The following is a 27,725-nucleotide window of genomic DNA, read 5'->3' on the forward strand; positions in this document are numbered from 1 at the left end:
ACAGACAGGAATATGTCAACTTTTACTCAATACTATTTCAAAACCACTTCAAGTTGTTTGTCAAATGGTTAAAAATTGAATATGACACCCCAAAATGAATAAAAGAAGAGATTTGTACTTGCCAAAGAGCGTTTTTTGGAATCAATCATGTTATTTTGGGTAACTAATCAGAACAATGAAATAGGAAAATGGGTCAATTTGAACCGAGGACAACATGAGGGTTAAATTTCTACATCCGTTTATTTCAACCGCAAAGTAATGCCTGACGATCTGCTTCCTGTTAACACCGGCACGCACATACCGAGTGTGTAAATGGTCATGTGATATTTGTTGTCAGACTTGTTAATATGGACGCAGATTAGTTCTGCTGTTGGAGCTAAAGCTCTTGTGTGGACGGAGATCATTTCTGTCTCAAAAATGTAAACATAAGAGCGTAGATGTAGCCGAAGGGCATTCTCATTCTGAATGTAATGTCCAAAGAAAACTCAGGCCTCAATGCAGCAGCTCATTGTCGTGTCAGCTGCTTTGTCTGTCAGAGGGATGACAGGCTATGAGTCCTATTCCCCTGGATGAGTGTCAGTTGAGATAAAGTGTGGTTACTGTTTGACTTGTACTGAGCAGCGAGACGTGCTTTGTGCCACCACCTGCAGTCAGACGGGCGTCAGAAAGGTAGCGGTGTGCCACTAGACGCCACACAGCACCGGGGTGGAACATCTGTGCCCGTGTCTGGTCCTGTGCACTTCTGGGGTCTGCTGCTGCAGTTTGGCCCCTTGGGAACCTCTGAGCTGGGGTAAAAGACAGCCGGATGCATCCCCCACCCCTCTCTCCCAGCTGGATGTTGGAGGGCTAAGAGCAGGCAAGCAGCCAGATCCAGCATCCCAACCAGGCTGCAGGTGTATAATACCACCCCTTTAAGTCTTGGCCTCCTGCAATGATACATCTGATACACTGATACACAACTACCATTAGGAAAGGAGATGGCAGTAATTGGGATTTTTTTGGCAATAACCATCATGTGTCACTAACCTGGAGCAGTTGGCACAGTCCATCAGTAGAGCTGGGTGCTCGCCACTGTCCATATGCCAAAGTGCCATAATTGGTGCTTCTGTCCTATACATTATGTGTGCAGACCAGAAGGACAGGCCCCATGAGCAAAATGGCCACTGTCTCCCACTGGGACACTGTGTCCAATCATGCCTCTCACAAACTGGCTCTCCAGGAAACCCTACGGCCAATTTACTAATTTCTTCCAATTGCCTCACAACTTCAAAGCCGACTTCAAAGCGCTCGGACTGCTTGCTATCATGGCTGAAACCTAGACAAGCCTGGCTTTTAAACAGAAAGAGGAATCTTTTTGCGTCATCTATATTTATTTCTTCCCATTGGCAGTCACATAGCAGGCAGCCTAACTGCCAGTGACAGAGTCAATATGCTTTAGTCAGGGGATTATACCATCTCCAGAGGCCTAAGTTACATGCCGAGCCATGAGGGGAGGAAGTTAAACAAAGAACTAGCCGCACCCCACAGCCCTTCTATCTAAACCCTGAGCAAACTCTGGGTAATTGCACAACAAAAGCACAATTAGCCACGGCCCGTGGATATTAAGTAGGAAAAGATGGACCTGTCATTTATCCTATCATACATTTGCATCTCATGAATTCCCCTCCACACACCTTTACATATCAATTTTATTCAATTCTTACTTTCGTACTATTTTATTTTCCGATGAATGCAGATAAATGCAAAGTAGTCATTTAAATATGCATTAGTATTATAACCGGCCCCACCTTCCCAAATCCAAGGTGGTAATTTTAGCGAGGCTCCGACCATTTCTGCTCCCTCGGGTTGGACTCCTCCAGTCCGACGGCGGACTGAAGGAGTCTGAGACTGACCCTGTGTATCGAGCTGCAGCTAGACTTGGATGCGACTTGCCATTTAACGAGATTGGTTCACATTCTCACAATCAGTGTAGTGGACCTTGGAAAACACTGGAGTTCATTCCAATCAGAGTCGGAGAGAGAGAATATTACGGTGCAAGAGTGAAGAGGTCTGCGTCTTATTGATTGGAGCTAAAAAAGATGAGTTATTTGTCAGCCACAGAATTTTTTAAGGAGGTGAAAACTTTCAAGCTTGATTGCTTTCCCACAGTGCTGTGCGCAGCGGACAGCCACCTTTAAACAGACTACTCTTTACAGGGGAAAATCAATGGCATGCTGCAGTCACAGCCTAATAAGTGTCAAATTTAGCCACCTTTGTTGTCATTCTCGACAGCATGTTATCTGATCCATCTGAAATCTTATTTCATGCATTAAATAAAAGATAAAAATGGCATAGTACTCAAAAAATCTAAATAAATTCTCAATTCTCTCACACTGACCATTCATCTTGCCAGTCAGCTATGATAGATTAGACCGTGTTGGCAAATAGTATATGATTTAAGGCTTTCAGCCTTCCGTAGAGGGGATTTTAGCAAGTTAAACAAATGTGGGCACACTAGAGATTGAAAACCTAAGTACTTTTACATGCATTACCCATGGAGCTGTGTCTTGCCTGAAATGCCCTGGAGGCTACTAAAACAACTGCATCACACACCAATGGCTGCCACGCCGCCTCCTCTCTAAGTGCCAGTGCACACCAGCCGGCTGGGCCCCCCCCCCCCTCCTCTCCCTCTCTGTGAGGCTGATGAGCCAGGCACTGTAACAGGTAAACTCCCCAGGTGCTGGGACGTCCTACCAGCTTGCTAAGCAATTGCACCCCGGCTCGACAAAGCTGAGCTTAATTAACCAAGGGGGTGGGCTACTACTGGCCAATAATGAGCCATGGTGAGAGTAATGTCATAGCATGAAAGGATGTGGAAGTGGGGGTCCAGTGGTCCTCTTTTTTTTATTTATTTTTGGCATTGAATTATGGATTTTAACCATCTGGCCATGCAGGAGAGGCAAGGAGAGGAAAGTGATATGCCTGACAGACGACTTTAACAAAGACGTTGCAAGAGAGAGGGGCGTGGCGGAGATCACAAGCTGAATTATAGCAAGCGTGACTGGGCTATTGTTTGGTGTGATGGGTTGGTTATTCACAGCTGGGGCAGCCCAAATTGTTCTTTTATATTCTTTTATTCTCCTTTATTATAGCCAGAGGGGCTGGGAAATGATTAACAGACAGCACAACAACACAGACTCTTTGTCAACCTTTCCCTCTCAATTTAGTCCCCGTCCATTTATATCACCACTGTCTCTGTGATGCAAATGCAAAGGCTTGCTTGGTTAACTGTGCCATCACTGGTCAGGCCCCAGAAAATTGGTTGTGCTAACACAGCGGGTGCAGCGAGTGTGCCAAAATCAAGGTTTGTTTTTGCTTCTGTTTTGATACAAAACTTCACAATGTGGCTAGGTTTCACTGGAAACTTTTTTAGTGAGAATAATTTTGCCTGGATTTTTGCAAAACTCTCTCAGCAGACTTCTCCGCAGTCATCTTCGATAATACTTTTACACATGCCAATTCAACAACAAGGCTCATGCAGCCAGCCAAGTGGGCCACCATGGTCCATGCACCCCCTCCTCCTCCTGCTCTGCTTCTCTGTTATGCTTCTTCCATCTGGTGTCCATTTTGCACCTCTTCTGGCCCTTAGGGGGGGTCGGGAGCAAGAGGAAACAGGGCCAGCTTAACAAAACCTCTCTAAGTTCACCGGTCCCTCCTGCCACTCCATAAACACAACTAGATTGACTTTTCATGGCAATTAGGGTGGAGGGATGAGTGGCTCTTTTCCAGGCACCCACTGGTCTCACTCTGCCACTGGTACCAACACTCACATCTTTCACACTCAGGCCATTAGCACGGCTGGCCCGCTGGCAAGGACTAATTGTTGGCCTCTCAGGAAATGACAGTGGCTGTAATGGCCACGTCGTCATTTAGAGGTTCCTGAGATCAGAGACGCTTAGTTTACAATGACCGCAGGCGTTCAAGTCACAGCAGACATTCTTTTTACTGGACAAGTTTCAGATGCCATCATTGGATATTTGTGTCAACTATACTTTCTAAGCACTTTGATCTTGTCTTAGGTAGTCCAAATGGCCCAATATTAAGTTCCATTATCATTGTACAATCACACTTTATAATTTGGTTCCAACCATTGACAGATCATTCTATTTAACCCTTGTCTTAGCTTTTTATGAAGGTCTTTTAATACTTTTGATGCTTTTTTTTCAAGGTTTGTCACTTTTTTTTACATTTTCAAAACTACGTGACATTAACTTATTAACTTTAGTTTTACATTTATTTTTGGAATTTATGGTCAACAAACCCCATTTACAGGAAATTACACCTAATGTTTGAGACAGAAAAGCAGAAATTAGGAATTATTTAGACTAAAATTAAAGTAAAGTATGTTGATGGATGATCACAGACTGGAATATGTCAACTTTAACTCAATACTATTTCAAAACCACTTCAAGTTTATTCAAATGCTATAAAAATTGAATAAGACACCCCAAAATTAATGAAAGTAGAGATTTGTAATTGCCGAAGCAAATTTTTTTAAATCAACCGTGTTATTTTGGTAAAAGGCACATTGATATAGGAAAACAGCTCAATTTGACCCAAGGACAACATTAGGTTTAAGGTTGTAGAGTTTGTCCGATGTAGTTTTTTGGCATCTGAGTTTGACTGCCGTTGTCCTCTCATGGACAAACTCAGCTAAAGGGCTTTTCAGACCAAATACAAATAAATGTAGATAAAAACATTGGCAAAATTATTTTGGCCGTAATAACGTTCCAGAGTTGTAAAATCTTGTGACTGAGAACTAACCTTTAGGCAGTTTATTTGCATCTGATAATCCTTTAAATTCACAGATTAGTTACTTATCTGAACTTGTCTAGTCAGTAAGTAACTCAACACATCCACACACAGGGCTGTTTTCGCTTTAAACGCCCGCCAAGGAGTGTACAGTATACAGTAGGGCTCTCAGGATGGCAAAGTTATCACTAGGTGTGCGCCATGAGGGGTCTTAAGAGAGCTAAGCCCCTCAGGTGTACAGTATATTTCACCCCTCATAAAGATCCGCCAGCTCACTGACATTATGTCTTTCAGAGGCTGTAGGCTCAATGTCAGAGTGATATGAGATGATGTAATAAATCCGTAGTAGGGAAGGGGGGTAATAATGCTCCAAAGTTAGGCTGAATTGTAGTTTATTAAAAAAGTTGCCCCTTGCAAATATTTTACAGCAACAAACAGAACAACAAGGTCAACAGAATGGTCTCTAGAGGCCACTAAGTAGGGTTTTTAGTTTATTGGTGTGGAGCAACACGCTTTTACCACAGAACATGTTGGATTGGCCATTTGGCAAAAAAGTGAGAAAGCAACTTACTTTAACCACAGTCTTCCTTATATCACTTCAGATAATCTAAATCATAACACCTTCGGTCTTTTGATTTCATATCATGTTCAAGAGTTCAAGACACACACTTAAGGAATTTGCATGTATTAGATGTATTAGAAAACAAATCAAATCTAGATTTGATCTCTATGGAGACCCTGCCCCTAGTGACCCCCCACAACCCAACCTCCAATCCTCATCCTCTTGGTTCCCCTACACACACACACACACACACACACACACACACGCGCATTTACATTTACACACAGGCCAACTCTCTCTGGCACAATGCACAGCACATCATCTAATTAAGTCACTGAGCATTTCATTGAGATCATTAAGAGAGTCTTGTTAAGATTTGATGCTTGATCAGCTCTAAAGCTACAGCCTGGTGCTCTCAGCCTCTACGTGCAATATGCCAAATATGTATTTCAGTCTATATACTAGGTAGCACTGTACAACAAGATCTGTACATATTGTATGCATGTGTTTTTCAAAAAAGGCTTTCTGGTGGAATTCTCGTGCAGTACTCTTGGTTTACCATGACTCTGTCTCAATGTGTATTAAATCACATGCCACATCTGAGCTTAAAGCACAAAAATAATAGTGTGAAATAGTATGAATTACTCATTAATGGCAAAGTATGTGCTTTTTTTTCTCATCAGGCGCTGACTGAAGTGCTGTTAAATGCCATTGGGATTTCTGCCCCTTTCAGTCCTTTTTATTCCATTGTTCATCCTTTTTAATATGCAAATGGAAGCACAATGACAGAAGCACAAACATCACTGTATGAGTAAAGCCTATTTCATTCATCCAATCACAGCAGGTCCTACCCAAACAGACAAAAAACACACATTAATTTAGGGTGACTCATCACTGAGACTCGCACATTCAAATACAAAGTTTGTTTTCCTGAGGAAATGAATAGATTATTTGCATTGCACTGTTGGCAATGTCGGCATCTGAACGAGATAACAAGGCAGACCTCAGTTCAGTCCAAGACTCACTGCTGAACCAGCAGCGTGGCTCTGACACGATATCAGTCCAATTATGTCCAAATGCTCCAGACATTGTAAGAATCTTAATTCTTACAGAGGAATAATTTGCTCCATCTGATATTTGATACAACTGAATGTGTAAAGCATGTTTATGTTTTTCTTAGCAGCGGAGACTTTTAGACTGTCCCATATCAGGCTGTTCTCATGAACCATTCGCACATATTGCTATGAAAAGCAATGCACTTTAATTCATATGTATTCCACGTAGTTATTAGTGTATGCACCACACTGACTGCTGCTGTATAACTGCACAAATTTCTGCATAAAAGAGGAACTAGTCGTTTTGATGACTAAGTGAAACTGTCTTCGCTGGTCATCTTTTGCCAGCAAAACTCAATTGCAACGGCCGCTGAACACCACGTTGCGCTGTACCCGGCTTACAGTCACCTTTTGTGGGCTAAATGGTCGTCATATGATAATTTTGTGTGATATTAAGAGAATTGTTGTGCATACATATTTTAACGATATCACACAAGCCCGTTTATGAGAATGCGTTGCAGCCCATTTTGACTGTCAAAGCTGAAAGTCCTTCTCCAAGCCACTTCTCTTTACCTGTATTTTCTTCTTTGTGACATAGCCGAAAGCAATAAAGACTAACGGATGTTATCTAAATTCACATAATCAGGGTACTTTGTTATCAGCGTGCAGAGCACCTGAATGTGTTCCCCCAGACAGATGCAAGAAACTTCTTCATAACAAAAGAAAGCTTTGGTCAACCTCTTGTCAACCTAACACTAATGCGTGTGTTATCTCTTTAAACTCTCATCCCCTGTTTGTTCATCCACAGAAAGCTTGTGTGTTTGTCTACCCAAAGCCATGAGTGATTACTGTTCATTGGAAGGGGCAGCCCTTTAATTAGTCGGGGGTCTCTGGGGAGCCATTACCACGGGGGAATCTCGCCCCTCTTTATTAGCCAATTTTAATATTGACTAAGAAAAGAGATACACAGGGTGGGGCAATTTGGTTTCCTCAGACGGGACACCAGCTCCTGTGAATATGCATGCTGGGATGTGGGCTGCGGAGTAGTTACGGGGGGTGGTGGTGACAGGGGTGATGAATGACCCGGGTCCGGCATCATCTGGGGTCCCTCACACCGTTACAAAAGGACTTGCAAGATCCATTGTACCTAATAAATATAATGCCGAAATGAAGGGGGAAATGAGAGGTGTAGGTAACATTTCTGATGAAAGGGAGGTAAAGGGTAAGGAAAGACATTTAGACAAGGACGATACCCACGAAACATCTGGAGCTTGAGGCTCAAAGTGAGATAGAAGAACCTCCCTAATACACAATTACTACAGCCAACTTGTATCCGTAGAATTACAACCAAATGACAGCATTAGAGTAAACTGTGTGAGTCCAAATAATTTCTCCCGAAAATGAAGTAATTCCTGTCAAAGTCACCCTTTTCTCTCGTACCAAAGTTACAGAATGGTGAACCATCATTGTGCAGACGTTAATTCCTGCCAAGGACAGGCTTGATCTCTTCCAATTTCATCCCTACACCTCCTTGAAAGCTGCTTTAATTAGAAGTCAGAGTGGAAAATGAACACATTTCACTCTACAACTCTCTCTGGCTCCTCTCTCTCTCTCTTTGACAACATTTTCAAACATCTACCATTGTTGCCTTACTCAGCTGCTCTTTTCCAATGATATCAAACCAAGTGGTGCATCAAAGGGGCTGACTAATTACCAGCCCTGATGCGTGAATTTTAGCCATCTTGTTTGGGAATAAAGAGATTAAGGAATTGAGAGACATATGCTGTCAAGTGCCAACCTTGGAGGGACCTGAGATCATCTTTGCATCTTTCACTGCTAAAGTGGCTTTAGTGTTGTATCAAGTCAGAAACCTCCTGTATGCAATTACAGCGGGGGATTATGTCGCTTATTCCACACTGGGAAAAACTGAAATTGGCCACAGTGTGTGTTTAAGTGTGTGTTTTTTTGTGCATGTGCAAGTAGAAGGTTTTTTTTATTGGCAGCTGATCCCCCCTCAAAGCCTCTGTTTCATCACGCAGGCCTGACATTGTGTTTTGGCTGGAGCAGCCTGGTAAACAGTCCTTAAGGAGTCAAAAAAGACTTCTATATTCTGTTTTGAGTGATCAGTCACAGTGTTTCTGATGTTTATGAGGTGTGACATGAAAAAATATAAGTATTCAGATGCTTCTGCATGGCAAAACAACACGCCCTCTGCCCACTTTGGTGGTGTCAGAGAATGAAAGGATTAATGCAAACTACAGCTGAATGTCATTGAGGAGATGGAAGAGTCTGTAAACTCAGTAAAAAAAACTTTTTAAATATTTCATTTAATCCAGAAATACAGATCTGAGTAAGCATTATTTTATACAATGAAAACAAATTCGAAAGAGTTGATTGATCTAGATCTGCTTCAATGTAAAACAATAATTTTGGGTGAAAATACACTGCAGTTGTCATGTATGGATTATTTGGAGGCATGTGATCTGAAAGTGGAAACTTCATACAGCTTCCTTTTATCAGCTGATTTAATAGCTCACGTTACAGTACTGTGTCACGTTACTGTAACAGTGAACTTCATTTAATATTCTATGGGTTGTTTTGTTTTTGAGCGGTGTAAATGTTAAAGCAGAACAAATTCCTTCCTGAGACAATTCAGCCAAGCCTCCGTAGCTGAGTCCGGAGCTTAGCGCCACCCAAGACAATTGTGATTGGCTTAAAGAAATGCAAACAACCCAGAGTTTGTTTCTCCTATCCCAGAATGCATCTTTGGTGTAGCCAGACCTTACTCCAAAGTGCTGTGGAGATAGAGCTGCCAATGAGAGACTAGTTTCCATGTGCTACGTAAAGTAGTCACAAGCTCTCTTTGGGTCAAGTACAAATAATTTGACAGATTTGCAATTTTTTGGAGAACAAATATAAAAGAGTGAGAATGAGCTATGGTCAGTCAGCTGGCTGGTTTTCTCTGTAAGTTTCCTCTCCTCTTAGCCACAGAGGGGTCCCATGTGCGGCAGAGATTGAGAGGCATTAGTGCTCCATGGTAATCAAAGGCAGAGGATAGAGAGGGAGGGAAGCAGGGATATAAAGGGACTCGGTTGGGCGCCAAAGCAGCCCCTCTGCACCCAGTGCCTTTTAATTAGGGCTCACAGCAGGGACCATGCGCAAACAGACGCATACACACACACACACTGCTCATCACTCACACACAGATGCATGCGTGGAGGCTACTCATATAAACTGACAGTCACATACCTTTTTCTGCTTCATTATTCAGTATGTGTCATCTCCATTTTCTGTTAAATTGGGGGGTTGCTGTCCTGGAGTTGTCAGTGGAGCAAAGAGGATGTTCTGTGACCCTTTTCTTCCAGGTAATCCTGCTGTGTCATGGGCTTTTTGTCTAACATAGGGATTATAGGTGTTTTATATGTTCAGCAGCCTCAATTCAAAACCTCTAAAGCCTCTGTCTCTAATGCCTTCCTCCAAAATATACAAATCCACGTCTGAATGAAATTGCAAAGAAGTGACAGATGATTAATATATTTCTATGCCTAATGTTATAGCATGATGTGGCAAGATAATTTTCTGTGGTCAAGAAGTTTAAATAATCTCATATTGGTGATGCAAAACAGTTTTGAACTGGACATGTTTTGTTTTATATCTAAATTATTTACAGTATGCCTTTTCATTAACCCCTTGTGTTGTCCCCCCTTTTCCAGACTCTGTTTTCACTAACTCCATCTTAATACCACTAGTTTGACACTACTTTTTTGGAATCCATGGACGATAACCCTCAATTATATAGAATTATACCGAATATTTGAGTTAAAAAAACAGAAATTTCGAATTATTTGAAAAGAGTGTGTGCCCCATGCAGGCTGAGTCCTTTGCAGCAGCCCAGGTTTCAATCCGACCTGCGGCCCTTTTGCTGCGTGTCCTCCCCTCTCTCTCTCTCCCCCCTATCCTGTCAATCTGCTCTCAATGTCTAATCAAATGAAAAGCCCCCCAAAAAAAAAATGACAGATGACAGAAAACCCACAATAACTAAAGCTGTAATCCTACATCTGGGAATTGACCCCTCCATTTTCTATCACAGCTGCACTGTTTCAAGCATAAACTTTAGTATCTCAGGGCATTCGATTTATTGACAAGATCAATCTTTTTTGAAGCCAAGGCACTGAAACACAGTTTGCCATCTGCCTGTACTCCTCTGTTGGCTGACATTCGGTCAGCGACCTTTAACCTGGCAGAGAAATGTCATGAGAAAAGTTGCCCTAATATACAAACCCTAAAAAACCTTTAAAAAACCATTCAAACCAGTAGGGTAGTGTTGAATCCTAATGTGTTGTAACACAAGAACAGCCATCCTAAAGTCATTCCTTCCTCGGACAAATATGACCGAGAACAGGCATAGTTGGAGCTTGGATGGTTTTTCACTGGGAATAGTAATTAAGGGCGGTGCTGTGGTTTTTACACGCCAGGTGCTGACTTCATATGAGTTCATATCAACAGAGGAGTGCTGACAGTGCAGGAGGGAGGGAGGAGGGTCTGTGATACATGAAGGTCAAAGTGACACGCTCTTATCCGTTTCATTTTAGTCACATTAAAGAGGGATTTAGGATAGACGTTCAGGATATCATCAAACTTTTTGATCCGGTGCTGTGCCTAAAAATAGACCTCAGTGGGAATATCAATTTTGAAAGTGTAAAACAATACTAGCTTATCTGTGCAATTCTTCAGCAAGGCTAATTCAAGGCCATGCCAGTTACTCAGTGATCTGCCTCTCTTTGTACTTGCAAGTGTAAAGCCAGTGGATGGTGCAAAACTAGTCTGTGAACTGTTAAGCATGCTGATATTTTGACTTTTTAGCATTCACCTAACTGACCAGAGATGTCCTTGTCCTTCCTCTGTACTTTGACAGATTTAAAAATGCTGAGTTCAATGATGTATAAATCAAGGGCAAAGATATGGCCAAAGGGGGAAGTTCACACTTAATTGATAGTAAATTGAAATGAACTTATCATCAAAAATGTATATTTAGCAAGTATCCCCACATTGAAGTTCAAACAGTGCCTGAATAGCTAAACACTTCATGCAGCGAATGCAGGAAAATTGTGTCTGTGTAAACGAATCAATAGATAAAATTCCGTGACTATTTCACAATCTGCCGTGAGACTGGGTTGATTGATCACTTATTGCAACAAAATATCAGCATTAAACAAATTATGTATATTAATGGAAGATACACAGAGACAAAGTTGCAGCTTACACATGGCCTTTCCGTTTAAACTTTGCCAGATTTTTTTCTAATTGCATTTTAACGTATTTCAGTGCTTAAATTTGATCTTTAAGCAGCAAACACATAAACACAGAACATTAAGGCTACGCTCAGACTGCAAGCAAATCCAGTTTGTTTCTCAAACCTGATTTTTAGACTGTCCGGACTGATATTTGCAAGCGATCTGATCAGGTCCAGACATCACCAACTTATCTGCATAAATTGCCATGGTAACAATATATGTGTCAGTAAATACGTAGCTTAAGGTGACAATATTTAGATTTTCAAAACAGAGGACACTCGGCAGGCCTAGAGACACAAATTCAGACAGGCTTCTCAGAGGTTAATGAACATGCTTTATTACGCCCCAATGGTACAAAAAAACTTATGTAACAATATCTGCAACAACCAGTCCCAAAGTAAAAGCTCTCTTTTCAAATAAATAAATAAATATGAAATAGTGTTCTAAACATGAACTATTCAGTGTCAGCTTCGAAATCCAGCTTAACTAAATATCTCTTAAAACCTTTTCAATGTAATAAGACAAGGTTTTTCGGTGTCCATATGAGCTTTGAGATCTCCCTTTATTAGACACTGAAACAAATGTTCTAGCATAGTATATAATAAAGTATAACATATGTAAAGCAGCCTCTCTCGGGAATTACATCACGCATCAAAGTACCATAGTACTGTTTGCAAAGCGCCAGTCAATTTAAGTACATGCTTGATGCTAATGGTCCCATGAAAAACAGTGAAAACCGGACATTTTCATGAATTTATAACCCCCAGTAAGAGAAATCTATAGAAATCCGATTGTAACCCCATTTTAAATCCCCGCCAAATGTGCTTTGGATTCGTATTGCAATCAACACACATCATGCATTTTTTTCTGTCCAGACTTTCTAAAAATCCATCTGGATACCACAACTAATTTTGGCTGTCAGTCTGAACAAGACCTTAGTCTCAACACCTATAAGTTGTACGCTTAGCCTACCTGTAGACAAACACCACAAAAGTAATTAGTAAATAATAAATCTGAAGTGAAGTGCACTGATTGAACTCCCTTTCCACTTTAATTAGTACCAAATTGTATAGTTCTTTTCAGGAAACCTTATCGAAACTATTAGGCAATTATTCAGAAATGATAGACCCCTAAAATAAAGTCAATTGAACAACTGATACACTACTCTGTTGTCAAACTTTTCCCTCTAGTGGGGACCAATTATTGCATCTTCCAGAGTGCAGATCAGGTCAGCTGCAGAGGCTAATGCTGTATTGAGCTATGGACAGGCCGTGGGTCAAGGGGCCAGGCTGGTTCAGCTGCTCCACACCTGGTGTCCTGCAGGGGTGGGCTGGGGGGGGAAGGTGGGTGGCGGATCTCAGCACTCCTCTTCACCCTAAAGAGGTACCATCATCCCTCATCGAGTCCATCTATCCAACCTCCAACACTTCATGAATCACCAACCTCCCAAACCTCCCTCTCTGGGGTCTGCTGATCAACAGACAGCAATGACCATTAGCAGTCCTTCGCTCATTCCTGTCAACTGTTTTCCTTTGTCTTTTCACTGATGTCTGACATTTGGGGAATTGCAAAAAAACACAGTCCATCTTATATTGCTGACCGCAGGAACACCTAATAGGCGTTTCTGATTTGAGATGATATGCAAAAAATCTCCTTCTGAAATCAGGTACATCTGTTTGCCATGAAATGAATGTGCAATAAAAACGAATAACTAAAACAGAAGCACCACATTTAAGATTTTTGATTTATGAATAAAATTTGGGATGACATTGCAAACTACATCATCACCGATCAATTATTTGCTTCTTGGTTTAACATTTATGAGATGTTAATGAGCTGAGAAATGTCCCTAATTCCAAAAGCTGTCTCTGGTATTTAAATTTAATTGGCTAATGGTATACAGCTGCTAACCATTTTGTGTGGCATACAAAAACTTACAGATGTACTGGTTGGAACATCTTTTTCTTTTTTCCCTCCCGTCATGTAGAACTGCTTCACAAACAAGGCGACATCTGCAGACAAGGCTGATTTTGAAAGAGGCTGTGCGGATTATTTTTGGTACGCTTTGATTAACACAAATTCAAGCAGCTTAAATCGTGCAGTAAATTACAAACTAGGAAACCATTTATTTAAACCCAAGTCACACAGGATCCAGCCCAAAAAGTATATACTATGGATTAGTCCGACGCATCCAAAGACAAATAGCAGCTCTTCAGTTTAGGTGAAGCAAGTACTGGATGATGCATTGCCACTCCCTGTTCTTCTTCTTAAGTGCTTGAACTTGGATTCCCTCACTCTGGTCCCCCCCCCCCCCCTTCAGATACAAGGAGGCGTGACATGACTTTGGCCCTGACCCTGGGCCCTACCTGGATGTTTTGTTTGGAGCGGGTGGAGATCAGATGTTTTTGGTCATTACACCGCCTCTCATTATGTCTCACGTCTCTTCCAAATAAAACTAATGAGACAGTGTCTAATGTCCAGAGTCCCTCTCTGCCCTGATGTAAGGAGTGTGTGTGTGTGTGTGTGTGTGTGTGTGGTAGGGTGCGTCGAGCCAAATTACCCCAACGTCTCGTTCAGTGATGGCACCTGGGCCCTTGTCGCTCGGGGGAGGTTAGCTCAGGGTAGGGAGGGTAGGGGAATCCACTGGGGGGGTTTAGGCTGGACCCAGCTGGAAGAAGTTAAAGAGCTAAATGCTGATTCGGGCTGGCTTTGATAAAAGAGGTGTTTGAGATTTTGCATTACGAGGACTGGGTACTCATGGGGTTTCTTTTGTTTGAGGACATGTGCAAGAATCCAACAAAACTGTCCTATGTAAAATTCCAGAGTTGAAGTGAATGCCTTTATTTAGGGATGGCTGTAAAAAGTTTAGCAATAGAAAACAAGAGACCCAGCGCTAGACCTATTAGTGACCTGCAAGTACACCAGCATAACATTAAAAACACATGTTAAATGTTGGAGGACATACATTGAGGCTCAATCTGATCAGCATCTTGCTGTGTGTGTGTGTGTGTGTGTGTGTGTGTGTGTGTGTGTGTGTGGTAATGAGCAAATAAAAAGAGACATCAAAAACATATATGTCTGTATACTTCACATGTACTAAAAACAAAAGCACTATTAATAGACACTGCAGCATTTGGACTATCAATTCATATAGTAATATTATTTATGTTGGACACTAGGGTGAAGAGAGGGGCAGAGCTGTCAACTGATCACCATCTGATGGTGAGCTGGATCAGTGGATGGGGGAGGACTCTGGACAGACCTGGTAAGCCCAAGCGCTTAGTGCGGGTAAATTGGGAACGTCTGGAGGAGGCCCCTGTCCGACGGTCTTTCAACTCACACCTCCGGCGGAGCTTTTTGTGCATCCCTGTGGAGGCTGGGGGCATTGAACCTAACTGGACAATGTTCAAAGCTTCCATTGCTGAAGCTGCGGCGGGGAGCTGTGGTCTAAGGGTCTTAGGTGTCTCAAGGGGCGGCAACCCACGAACACCCTGATGGACAACGGTGGTCATGGAAGCCGTCCGACTGAAGAAGGAGACTTTCCGGGATATGTTATCCCGGGGAACTCCGGAGGCAGTTGTAAGGTACTGACAGGCCCGAAAGGCTCAAGCCTTTGCCTTGACAAAGGCAAAGCTGTGGGTGTGGGAGAAGTTCAGAGAATCCATGGAGAAGGACTTTCGGTCGGCACCACGGTGCTTCTGGAAAACTGTTCGCCACCTCCGGAGGGGGAAGCGGGGAATCATCCAGGTTGTATACAGTAAGGATGGGACATTGTTGACCTCAACTGGGGAGGTGGAAGGAGCACTTTGAGGAACTCCTAAATCCAGCTCACAAGTCCTCTGTGGTGGAGGCAGGGCTGGAGGATGATGTGGGATTGTCGTCAATTTCCCTGGCGGAGGTCGCTGAGGTAGTCAAAACAACTCCACAGCGGCAAAGCCCCAGGGATTGATGAGATCCGTCCAGAAATGCTGAAAGCTCTGGGTGTGGAGGGGTTGTCTTGGTTGTCACGCCTCTTTAACATTGCGTGGAAGTCTGGGACAGTGCCTAAGGAGTGGCAAACTGGGGTGGTGGTTCCCCTCTTCAAAAAGGGGGACCAGAGGGTGTGGGCCAATTACAGGGGTATCACACTTATCAGCCTCCCTGGTAAAGTCTACTCCAAGGTGCGGAAAGGAGGGTTCGGCCGATAGTCGAACCTCAGATTGATGAGGAACAATGTGGATTCCGCCCTGGTCGTGGAACAACGGATCAGATCTTTACTCTTGCAAGGATCTTGGAGGGAGCCTGGGAGTATGCCCAGCCAGTCTACATGTGTTTTGTGGATCGGGAGAAGGCGTATGACCGGGTCCCCCGGGAGAAACTGCGGGAGGTGCTGCGGGAGTATGGGGTGAGGGGGTCCCTTCTCATGGCCGTCCAATCTCTGTATGACTAAAGCGAGAGCTGTGTCCGGGTTTTCGGCAGTAAGTCGGACTCGACTCGGAATCGGTGAGGGTTGGCCTCCGCCAGGGCTGCGCTTTGTCACCAATCATTTTAATAATATTGATGGACAGGATATTGAGGCGTAGTCGGGGCGGGCAGCGGTTGCAGTTCGGTGAGCTCGGAATCTCATCGCTGCTTTTCGCAGAGGATGTGGTCCTGATGGCATCATCGGCCTGTGACCTTCAACACTCACTGGATCGGTTCGCAGCCGAGTGTGAAGCGGCTGGGATGAGGATCAGCCCCTCTAAATCTGAGGCCATGGTTCTCAGCAGGAAAACGATGGATTGCTTTCTTCAGGTAGGTAGTGAGTCCTTACCCCAGGTGAAGGAGTTTAAATACCTTGGGGTCTTGTTTGCGAGTGAGGGGAACATGGAGCGTGAGATTGGTTGGAGAATCGGAGCAGCTGGTGCGGTATTACATTCCATTTATTGCACCGTCGTGATGAAAAGGGAGCCAGAAGGCAAAGCTTTCGATCTACCAGGCAATTTTCGTTCCTACCATCACCTACAAGCGGCCGAAATGGGTTTCCTCAGGAGGGTGGCTGGCGTCTCCCATAGAAATAGGGTGAGAAGCACAGTCATCTGAGAGGAACTCGGAGTAAAGCCGCTGCTCCTTAGCGTTGAAAGGAGCCAGTTGAGGTGGTTTGGGCATCTGGTACGGATGCCTCCTGGGCACCTCCCTATGGAGGTGTTCCAGGCACGTCCAGCTGGGAGGAGGCCTTGGGGAAGACCCAGGACAAGGTGGAGAGATTATATCTCCAACCTGTTCTGGGAATGCCTCGGGATCCCCCAGTCGGAGCTGGTTGATGTGGCTTGGGAAAGGGAAGTTTGGGGTCCCCTACTGGAGCTGCTGCCCACGCGACCGGATACCGGATAGGCGGTCGAAGATTGATGGATGGATGGATATAAATGATGTGACAAAACATGGTGCCAGTAGGTTTGAGCATTTGCAGTATGTTGAAGGAACTTGTTTTAGTGGAACCTGTGAGGCTCAAAAGTTTTTTAAGTCGTGCAACAGAAAACTCAGATAAGACAGATATTCTAGCTAGCTGTCTGGATTTACCCTGCAGAGATCTGAGGGGCAGTTAACCATAGTCCATAAATCCACCGTAGGTTCCAACACAAAGGAAGAGGAAGGTAACGGACATCCGGCCAAAAAGAAGGACATACCGCAAAATTTCTAGCTGCAATGGAGCAATTATGGAAATGGAAGGTCATGGATATAGACTAGGGGTGGACTGGATTGTCTCTGCAGCGAGCAGGTATCAGTCAGACACCCCCTGCACTCCTTAAATTAAACTAAAATTTGTCAGTAAGTGTGAGTGAGTGAGTTTCCCACACGTGGTTTATGGCATCATTTTGATCACAATTTTGGTAATATCTTAAAGCCTAGTAGGTTGGACTGGGAGTTAGTTTGCAAGCATACCGCTACTTAGTGAAGCCAGTAGCCTATATGTAACCTACCAGTTCGGAACCGGGATGAATCAAACTCGCTAAAGATTGGTATTGTTTGTTAAGATAGGGTTTATAGTTTGCTGTTTTTTTAAGTCTTGGTAGGATGTTACATTTTAACTAGGGTGACCAAATGCCCTCTTTTGACCGGATATGTCCACTTTTTTGTACGGTCCAGGGCGTCTATAAACCCGGGGGTTTATAAATTAATTAAAATGTCCGTTTTTCACTGGTTTTAATGGGACCATTAGTATTAAGCGTGACTGGTAGGTTTTTTTATGATACTGGGTTGCGACTGGCGCTTTGCACACGGTACTACGGTACTTCGTTGCGTGACGTAATTCCCGAGAGGCTGCCTTATATATATTATACTTTATTATATATTATGCTAGCACAGTTGTTTCCGGGTCTAATAAATTTGCTTTGAGAGAGAGAGCTTTGAAATCTCAAAGCTCACAAGGACACCAAAAAAACTTATCTTATTACATTGAAAAGGTTTTAAGAGATATTTAGTTGAAGCGTGATTTTTAAGCTGACTCAGTATAGGTCATATACAGTACATTATTTCATATTTATTTGTTTATTTGAATAGAGTTATTTCAGGTTGTTACAGATTTTGTTTTATTACAGAAGTTATTTTGTACCATTGAGGCATAATAAAGCATGTTTATTAACCTGAGAAGCCCATCTGAATTTGTGTCTCGATGGTCCTCTTTTTTGGAAATCTAAATATGGTCACCTTAATTTAAAGCAAAACAGTAAAGTTAAAAACCACAAAGTGCTCACACTTCAACTGCTTTCTTTCTAATGGATAGACTTCTAAGACCTTTCTCTGTGTGATTTTTCTTGTCTGCTACTATAGAAATGCAGGGTGGAGGGTAAGGGGGGGGGCGTTGACAGCCTGGTGTACTTAAGATGACATGTCTAGTGCAATCAGTATCAAGGAAGCAGCCAACGTAATGGCCATTTCACACCTATCCGGTAATGATCCAATAGGAGCACCGTGATGATCGATGTGAGAGGACATCAGAATTCATGGAAGATGTGAAAAGCCTTCTCTAAAACGCATGACTCATTGTCAAAGACTTGATGAAAAGAGTGCTTTTAGCAGCATTGTGATGCTGGATGACTATTTGAATGTGCAAAGACCACATTGGGCTTTAAGGCCAATCAGACTCACAGATGATGCTGGTAGTTAGTTAAATGGATCAATCAATTACTCAAAAAATCAAAATGCTAAATCTTTCCTCTTTACTAATAATGGAAACAGTCATTTCCATAGCATGTTGCATTCAAGATAATGAATCCAGTATGGAATCAGTGTGCCTGACGCAACTGGTTAAAAGCAGTAAAAAGCAGTCAGTCCTAGCCACCTTGAGGCTATTTGATATCTGAGAACTTTTAATAATTTAGTCATGCATGCACAGTATTTCATGTTGTTTCAGTTCATTGCCAAGTGAAGTCTGAGCTGAATCCTTATAGAGACACATTGAAATGCAAAAAGGCTCAATTGATGAGTGAAGCTGTTTGGCTATTACAGGAATATTACATTCCTGTAGAACGCTAATAGGGCCATGTTGGACCGTTGCAGCCTACAAATCATTCCAAATTGAATCTTTTGAGTGTGTATGAGAACTGGCTGCTGCATCAACTTTTATTTTAATGTGTTGGTTAGGCCTGCAACAATTATTACATAATTGTCTAATGGCAAGTGATGGGAAAAACATCTTTTTTCAGTAGTGAGTAATCTAATTGATTACTCTTCCCATTTTAATAGCGCTGTTACCGTTACTGACGAAAAATGTGGCACGTTACTATAATTTAAGCTGTTTTTTTCATCAGGCCAGCTCTCTGAGCCGAGAGGCAAAGACTTCTTTTCTTCCTTGGCCAGTGGGCCGTGCACGAGACAAGCGCACAAATGCTGACGATTGGCTAAGGTTGAGTAAAATTTCATGGTAAGCCAATCCGAGGTAGAGTTGGGCGGGTGTTGGAAAGCACGCATAGTTGGACACAACAAACAACACAAGCGAGACAGTCAACGAGAGACAGGTATGATGATATGAAATTCCTCCTAAAGATTTTCCACTGTGGTCAGAAAACATAGGCACTATGACTCTGGAGTGACACACACACACACACACATGCCGGCTCAACGCACACACCAATGCAAAGGTTTTACACATCAGGCCACTTATTGCACTACAAAGAGTGTACACACAGGTATTTGTTATTTATTTTTGCCATAGTGCTTAACAAACATTCTTTACTTTTGCCCAGTTGAATGAATATCAAAAGTATGAATATCAAAAGTTACTAAACATCTATGTTGTTATTTGTAATGATCCACTAGACATAATAGCTACATACATGGCATTTGATTGGAGGCTAGTCTCACGTTGTCTCACAGCAACATTAAAAGAGTTCAGATGTGTGTACAGTTTCTGTTAATAATGTATTGTATTAAGTGTCCATTTCATTATAATATTCTGATTTATTTAACGTGCACATGTATTTTTAGTTCCATTAAAGAGGGGTGGAGGGGGGGTCACATTTGAGCATTTCAAAATGTACTTGGAAGTAACTCATTAGTTAATTTCTGAAGTAACTAGTTACTTTAATAATTTGTAACTGGGTATCTAATTTAGTTAACTTTTTGGATGAAGTAGCAAGTGACTGTAACTAATTACTTTTTAAAAGTAACTTGGCCAACACTGCTAATGGCAATTGCTAACGTTAGCTAAGGTCCTAAAGGGGATGACTGTTGATGCTAATTGTCAGTTTTATGTTCATTTAAGAAGAAAGAATAAAATGTTTTACGATTATAAAGATACGTGGTTAATTTCTTACCCCCATTATCCACCGGTTGCTGAATGGCTGCAGATCAGCTCCGCTGCGTGTTGGCCCCGTATATGTCTTTATTTATGTAAATCTAATTATAATAGTTTGTCGGGGATGGGAGGGGGGTTGTACTGGCCTGTTTTGAACATTATTTGGGGGGTTGTAACTCCCCTATCCCCCTGTAAATACACCTATGCATAACAGAGACATAACCAAAAGATGTATCCTGGGCATCATTCAAAACTTTAATTTGTCTGAAAAACTGAAAGAGACAATTATATTGTTCATTGCAATTATATCTTTGACAGTTAATTGCACAGCAAAATTTGGAAGTTACAGCTCTAGTGTCTGTCAAATAATTTTTGCCACTTTGAACTAAACAAAAGACCTGCAGGTGCTTACCTTATCACCTCAATGGGGGAACACACCACATCACATTGAAGCTTACAGGCCGCACTTTTACTTCGTAATCATCGTGTCACTTCATGCGTGTAAAATAATGAGTTTGGAGCCATAAGTACTCAGATACGCTTAAACAAAAACACTCAAGGGCATTTCTGGCACTGTCATTAGTACTGAGGCTCATGGTAAACAGATGTGGCCCAATCAAAGACAAGCATGGAGACAAAAATAATCTGACTGAAAGTGGGAATTAATCTCGCAGCCTTCAGCAATACAAAGGTTGATTTTTAGACCTTCTTTCACAAAAACCTTTTTGGAAAAACAAACTTCTTCATCTGCAAGCCAACAGCTGTAGCCAGTTCTTTCAGGTCAATGATGTTGCATCGGTGAGGAAAATTGCAATTTCAAATGCTCAGGTGCAGACACTGAAAAGGATCCTTCACATGTGGAAGTAAGCAATACAACAACACTATTAAATATACACTCCACCAAGAGTAAATCAGCATTCAGTCAAAAAGAACTTTCACACTGACATCCTCCCTCCCTCTCTGTCAAATTCAATCTTACCAATCAATTACAGATTGAAAAAGCAATTCATCCCATCATTGATACGGCCAGGGTTTTAATCATAACCCTTTTCTAGTTAGAAAAAGAAGCTATTCTTAAACTTCAAATTCATGAGGCATCAGCAAAGCTGGTGGTATTAAAAGGTGAAGCCAGTGTCCAGAGTGTGAACATGCAAATAAAGTCCCATCTCATTAACTTTAAGTTATGTCTCTACATGTCCCCAGAATATAATGGCCGTCTCTTGATGGTACATAGATTAACACAGATCCTCACTATTTTGTTCAGATGCGCTCTCTAGAATATTAAAAGACAAATGAGGCCACCGAAGAGTTGACCTCACTGATTTTGAATGTGCCGCTGGCAAATCCAGGCAAGGCACAATTTTCTAACATGTTCAGAAATTCTCATTGAGATCTCAACCAATACAAGAAGATTGCAGACAAAAAATCCATTTTTAAAGAGGTAATTGGATGGATGCAATGAAATTATTCTTTGGGACTTTGGTCAGAAACTTGACAGGAGAGTGCACAGGGGTTAAATTGATCTCCATTTGGTAGTTAAGACAAAGACAAACATTTAACAACACAAGTTATTAAAACTTTCTTTAACTGACTTTCCAACTTACTTTGATGTGAAAAACGAACATGTGAACAAACATTTGCTTGATAAGAAATAACTTAAATGACACAAACAATCTTTGGTAAGAAATTATTCAATGTGTACTTTAATTTTTGAATGTGTCCCATGTCCCTTATGCTAAGACAGAGGGGGCGGGGCTTATGACTGATACTGCAGTCACTGCTGCGATGGCCAGTAAAGGCTAAATAATTGAAATAACAGCTGAACATTGTAGTGCACTTATTAGGGACTCAGTGGCAGATTAATAGACATTTGGTGCACTGGTGAGTATTTACACCAGCAGGAGGTTGTATATGTTCATGGTAATGAAGGATCAAGTCCCCCAGTGGCAGTGGGACTCATTGACAGTGGTGTGGTATGGCACAGAGGAAGGATATATATCAGGCTTTGATACACACACACAATACTATTTAGTATACATTCATTGCTAGTTTGGGACTTTTTAGTGCACTCTGACATTATCTCTCGTGTTGTCTTCCCGCCGACGTTTTTCTGAGTCAAAATTTCAAGTGAAAAACCTTTTTAATCAACATTTCGGTCATCTTTTTTTACCCTTTTGTGCCTTTCCTCCAATGTTTTTATCACTTTTACAATGTTTTGTCAACTTTTTCTGAGCCTTCTGAAGTTTTAGTTTTTCCCCCCAAATTTTTAAAGCTTTTTTTTTTTACATTTGTCACTTTGTTCAGCATTTTATTCCACATTTTTGTTAATTCTTTTTAAATTTGTCTTTTTTTCACACACAAGTTCTTTTATCAATTATTTTTTCTGTCCAAATGCTATAAAATTGAAAAAAAAAAAAAAAATTCAATTGTGAAATTGTCAAATTTGACCCGAAGACAACAGGAGGGTTAAGGAAACTATTGGATATTACCAGAATTATCATTTAATTTCAATCCAAATATGTGTTATTGTAAATGGTAAAAGATGTTTCATTGATTTCCTGACAGCTGACATGACGGCTCATTGACGGCTTCAGTTTTGACATGTAAAGGTTAGACTGTCCACTGTTTCCTGTCCCTGACCTATATGGGACAGCTAGTGTATAGACCTCATCCAAAAAGGATCTAACTGTCCCTTTGGCCAGGTCAGGACCTCTCTTACCACATACACACCCACTGGACAGATGGCAGAGCCTAACTTGTAATCCCTGAGGGAAGCCAATCAAACATTGCTATAAAAAAGATAAAGTAAACATTGACACTATCTATCAATCAAATACATCAAATGACCAATTACACACTCCAAATTGCGATAAAAGGTTTCATTCCCTGCCCAGTGAAGACGGAGACTTGTTGGACAACACATCACTGAGTTTTACAGATTCATCTCTTTCTTTTAAAGTATTGTCAATGGGCATCTTTCAAAACAACTAAGACAAAAAACCCAAATTCTCCTAGGTGGACAATAAAGCATATTATATCGTATGCATAATAAATCATTCAGCAAACCCCAGCTACACAGTCTGTGTATTGTAATGAGCTGATTTAATGTGTCCCTGTTATTGAGAGTTCATCAGTTGAGCAAATGCTTATATGTTAGTGTTATGCACTACTGTTACCAGCAGAGGTCAGTGTAGTTCTATTAAGGGGTCTGAATGTGGTCTGAATGTTCGGCGTGGGCGTGACGCCCATAGACATGGTGACGCCAAACAGTGACCGGAGTTAAGCTGTGTTTCTTCAATAAATGCACAAAAGTTGCAAACTAGTCATGGCCTCCTTATTCAACGCTGCAACACAGGGCTGAGCGTTACACTGGTGTCCGACGTTTAGGGTAAAGGACTGGTTACTTCTCCGGTGTTAGCCTAGCCTAGCCGGTGTTACGCCTTCTGGTTTTTCCACCCACCGTTTTCCGAGCCCGTCCAGATGCCATGTAAACCTCAACGGCTACCCACGTCGAGAGGTTCGCTACAAATTCATAAACATTTTACTGGCCTTAGCATTTCGCGCCACAATATATAAACTGTACTGAATTTAACATAATATCTGAGCACGACACTACATTGTACAGGGGGAGAAAAGAAATTAGCATGCAAGTTCACTGCGCTGTCCACCAACCCGTAGCATCATTCACGTTAACGGTGAAAAGAAAACCTTTTTGTCTCTCAGTAAAACAAGTATCAAAATTTAACAGAGCAAATCTAAACAAATTGTTACCTTGATTTAAGCTTAATTTCATAATTAAATCGTACACCATAACCTCCTGCTACACCTCAACGCTGAATTACACCAGGCAGCACACGGTTTGTAAAACAATCGGTCTAAAACAACTGGTTACCCTGGGCAACGCATGATCTCAAGGCTCAAACAGCTACAACAAGTTTCTTGGATTCATTCTTTGCCCTTCTCTGTAAGGGGGGCTTTTCTCTGCCCATTTATGTCTTATAGGACTTTCTATGTTTTGCAGGAACAACTATTCAAAGTCCTTATCTAAAAGTGCTTCAACTGGGCAGTTATTTTCCTATTCAAGTAAATAGGAAAGCATCCAGGAAATTGGCATCTTATGTGGCTACTGTTGCTAACTAAATTCATGCATTTTAATGGATTCTGTTGTGCAGTTTTGCCTACCTCGTTGACAATAAAGACACATTGGAATCTTACTTCATTGTGTTTGCATATTTGTCCAAACGTTAGGCCTACTTGACGTTTTTAAACCGTTTTGAGAATTAAATTGTTAACCAGATTTAACGTTCAGGCCGAGTGAACAGAAACTTACCACAGTCTTACTAAACTGTTTTAGATAGCTAGATAGTGATTTGGTGAGCAGGGTAAAAATGAAACCTTATAATCACAACGTATTAATCATACTAAAAATATTGCATCATCACAAAAGAGCATTATTTGTTGATAGCTTTCACATAGTGTGTCAGTGTTTATGTTGGCATGATGTATAGTGGAAGATCAGGAGACGTGGGCAGGAGTTTTGAGAGAAGGCAATGCACAGATGAAGGACATCATACCACAATAATGTGTGTATAAACCTGATCAACAAATGAAAAGAGTCAGGTATGTTGTCATATTACACTGGGATGTGAATTAAAACTCTAGAAGACCGGAACGTGTTTTCCTGGGTACATTTATAACAAAAATATCATTATATTAGTCTAGATTTAGATTTTTGCGTAACCTTTAGTTGTAGCTGCATTCCTTCTACCGTAAACAGCCCAAATTTGTTGTGGATCTTGAACTTCATCCAAAATGAAACTGCACAAACTGCAGCTCCCCCTACTGACCAAATGGCCTTATTGTACAATTATATTAAAATGCTGAATTGGAGCTTCTGAGGAAAGGTTTGCAGAGAATTTAACTGTGTTAACAAAATTAGGCTTGCCATATTCTACGTGATGAAACTGGTCTTCTATTCACATCTGCAAAAAAAAAGAGACTTGCGTTACATTACTCAACCACTTCCTAAAAACAAAGAAAGAAGAAACAAAATATGAAATAAAAAAATACTTGCATGCATTAAAAGATAAAAAAGATAAAAGATGCACTTAACCCAAATCTTTTGTTTTTGCCACAGCTGCAGCACAGAGGGATCCTACTTTCCTGAGTCCGAAGCCGCCGCCCAAATATTGTATATTTCAGTGACTCCTACAGATTAAGAAAAGTAATGAATTTTCTTAAATAAATAAATGATATTCTTGGCTCAATTGCTCAGTGTCTTTGGGTTCTAATAACATTATCATGATCCCATTAGAATCCAAAATTGGATACATTTACTTTTTTGCTTAACTGATTCTGATTGGGTATCACCTGAAACACAGCCAATAATCAAGACACAGCCACCAAAGGAGAAAAAACAACGTAAGCCATCGTACACCGTTCCCAGGAAACGTGCATGCCCCAGCTCTTTGCCTAAGGGGAGGCTTTCAGTGGCAGACTTAAAAAACAAAAAAACACTGGTTTAAGCTAACAATTATGTTTTTGTACATTAGCCCTTAGTATAGACAAAACTATGATATCATCTCAAAATATAGCTACATGATCATTTTTTTGTATTTTCAGAATAGCTTTTAATGTGTTGTAGTGTGCTATTTTCTACAATAATTTGAACTATCTACATTTTTGTACCCCTAAAAGTGCTTCATAAATAAAATGCATTATAAGTAATTGTGTATGACTTATCTCTTACTTTAGCAAATCATGTAATGAAGTTGGAATAAAGCTGGCTTAACAGGAGGATTCCGTTTTTGAGTAGCCTAAAATAGACAAAAAATATGTCTTCAAAATAGCTTTACTTTTAAGCCCTTATTTTTAAGATCCTACATCAGAATAATCCAATATTACCTGAGTGACACACTGGATATGTAATCTCCAATGCAGACTTCGAATGAAGATGGTTTACCAGCAGGATTCTGTTTTACAGTAGCCTGAAATAGTGTGAAAAATGGCTTTAACTAACAACCTAATATAGATTTTAGATATAGCTTTAATTAGACATGTAAGCCTTTCATTCTAAAATCCCACATCAGAATGGTCCAATATTACCTAATAGACACACTGGATGTGTGATGTTGCACCCAGACTTGGTATGAAGCTGTCTTACCAGGAGGATTCCGTTTTACAGTAGCCTAAAAAAAAGGGTAAAATATAGCTTTACTCTGAAATTTTAGCCTTTAACTTTAAAATACTACATAAGAATTGTCCGATATTAATTCAGTGACACACTGGATATATGTTGTCTCACCCAGAGTTGGAATAAAGCTGGCTTTACAGGAGGATTCCTTTTTAGAGTAGCCTGAAAAGGAATGCTCATTTTAAGCCAGCTTTATTCCAACTCTGGGTGAGACATCACATATCCAGTGTGTCACACAGATAATATCAGCATTCTGATGTAGGATTTTATAATTAAAGCCTTGAATGCCTGATTAATGCTATATTTGAAATCTTTTTCAGGCTGTTAAAGCCATACTTAACTCCTTCTCAGGCTACTCTAAAAAGGAATCCTCCTTTTAAGCCAGCTTCATTCCAACTCTGGGTGAGACAACACATATTCATTGTGTCACACAGGTAATATCGGACGATTCTGATCTAGGATTTTAAAATTAAGAGATTAAAAGTAAAGCTATGCTGACATTTATTTGGGGCTTTTAACGCCATATTTTACTCTTTTTCAGGCTAGTCTAAAAAGGAATCCTCCTGTTAAGCCATCTTCATTCCAAGTATGCGTGAAACATCACAAATCCAGTGTGTCTCTCAGGTAATATCGGAGCATTCTGATGTAGGACTTTAAAATTTGGGGCTTAAAAGTAAAGCTATATGGACATTTTATCAGGCTATTAAAGCCATATTTTACTCTTCTTCAAGCCACTCTAAAATGGATTCCTACTGTTATGCCAGGTTCATTCCAACTCTGCGTTAGACACTACATATCCATTGGGTCAATCAGGTAATAGTGGACCATTCTGATGTAGGATTTTTAAATGAACAACCTCAAAGTAAATCTATATTGACATTTTTTCAGGCTGTTAAAGCCATATTTTACTCTGTTTAAGGCTACTCTAAAAAGGAATCCTCGTCGTAAGCCAGTTTTTTTCCAACTCTGGGTGAAACATCACAAATCCAGTGTCTCTCAGGTAATATCGGAGCATTCTGATGTAGGATTTTAAAATTAAGGGCTTAAAAGTAAAGCTATAGTGACTTTTTTCAGG

At 41.1% G+C, this 27,725-nt stretch overlaps 1 long non-coding RNA gene across 1 annotated transcript; it reads left to right on the forward strand.

Moving 5' to 3' along the window:
- The first annotated feature begins 274 nt into the window (after positions 1 to 274).
- Positions 275 to 21,524, forward strand: LOC117956069. The gene is made up of 3 exons (XR_004659173.1): positions 275 to 419; positions 6,390 to 6,393; positions 21,513 to 21,524. It is a non-coding gene; the product is annotated as an uncharacterized LOC117956069 (long non-coding RNA).
- Positions 21,525 to 27,725: the final 6,201 nt, after the last annotated feature.

The sequence above is a fragment of the Etheostoma cragini genome, chromosome 13 (assembly GCF_013103735.1).
Source record: "Etheostoma cragini isolate CJK2018 chromosome 13, CSU_Ecrag_1.0, whole genome shotgun sequence".
Classification (NCBI taxonomy): domain Eukaryota; kingdom Metazoa; phylum Chordata; class Actinopteri; order Perciformes; family Percidae; genus Etheostoma; species Etheostoma cragini.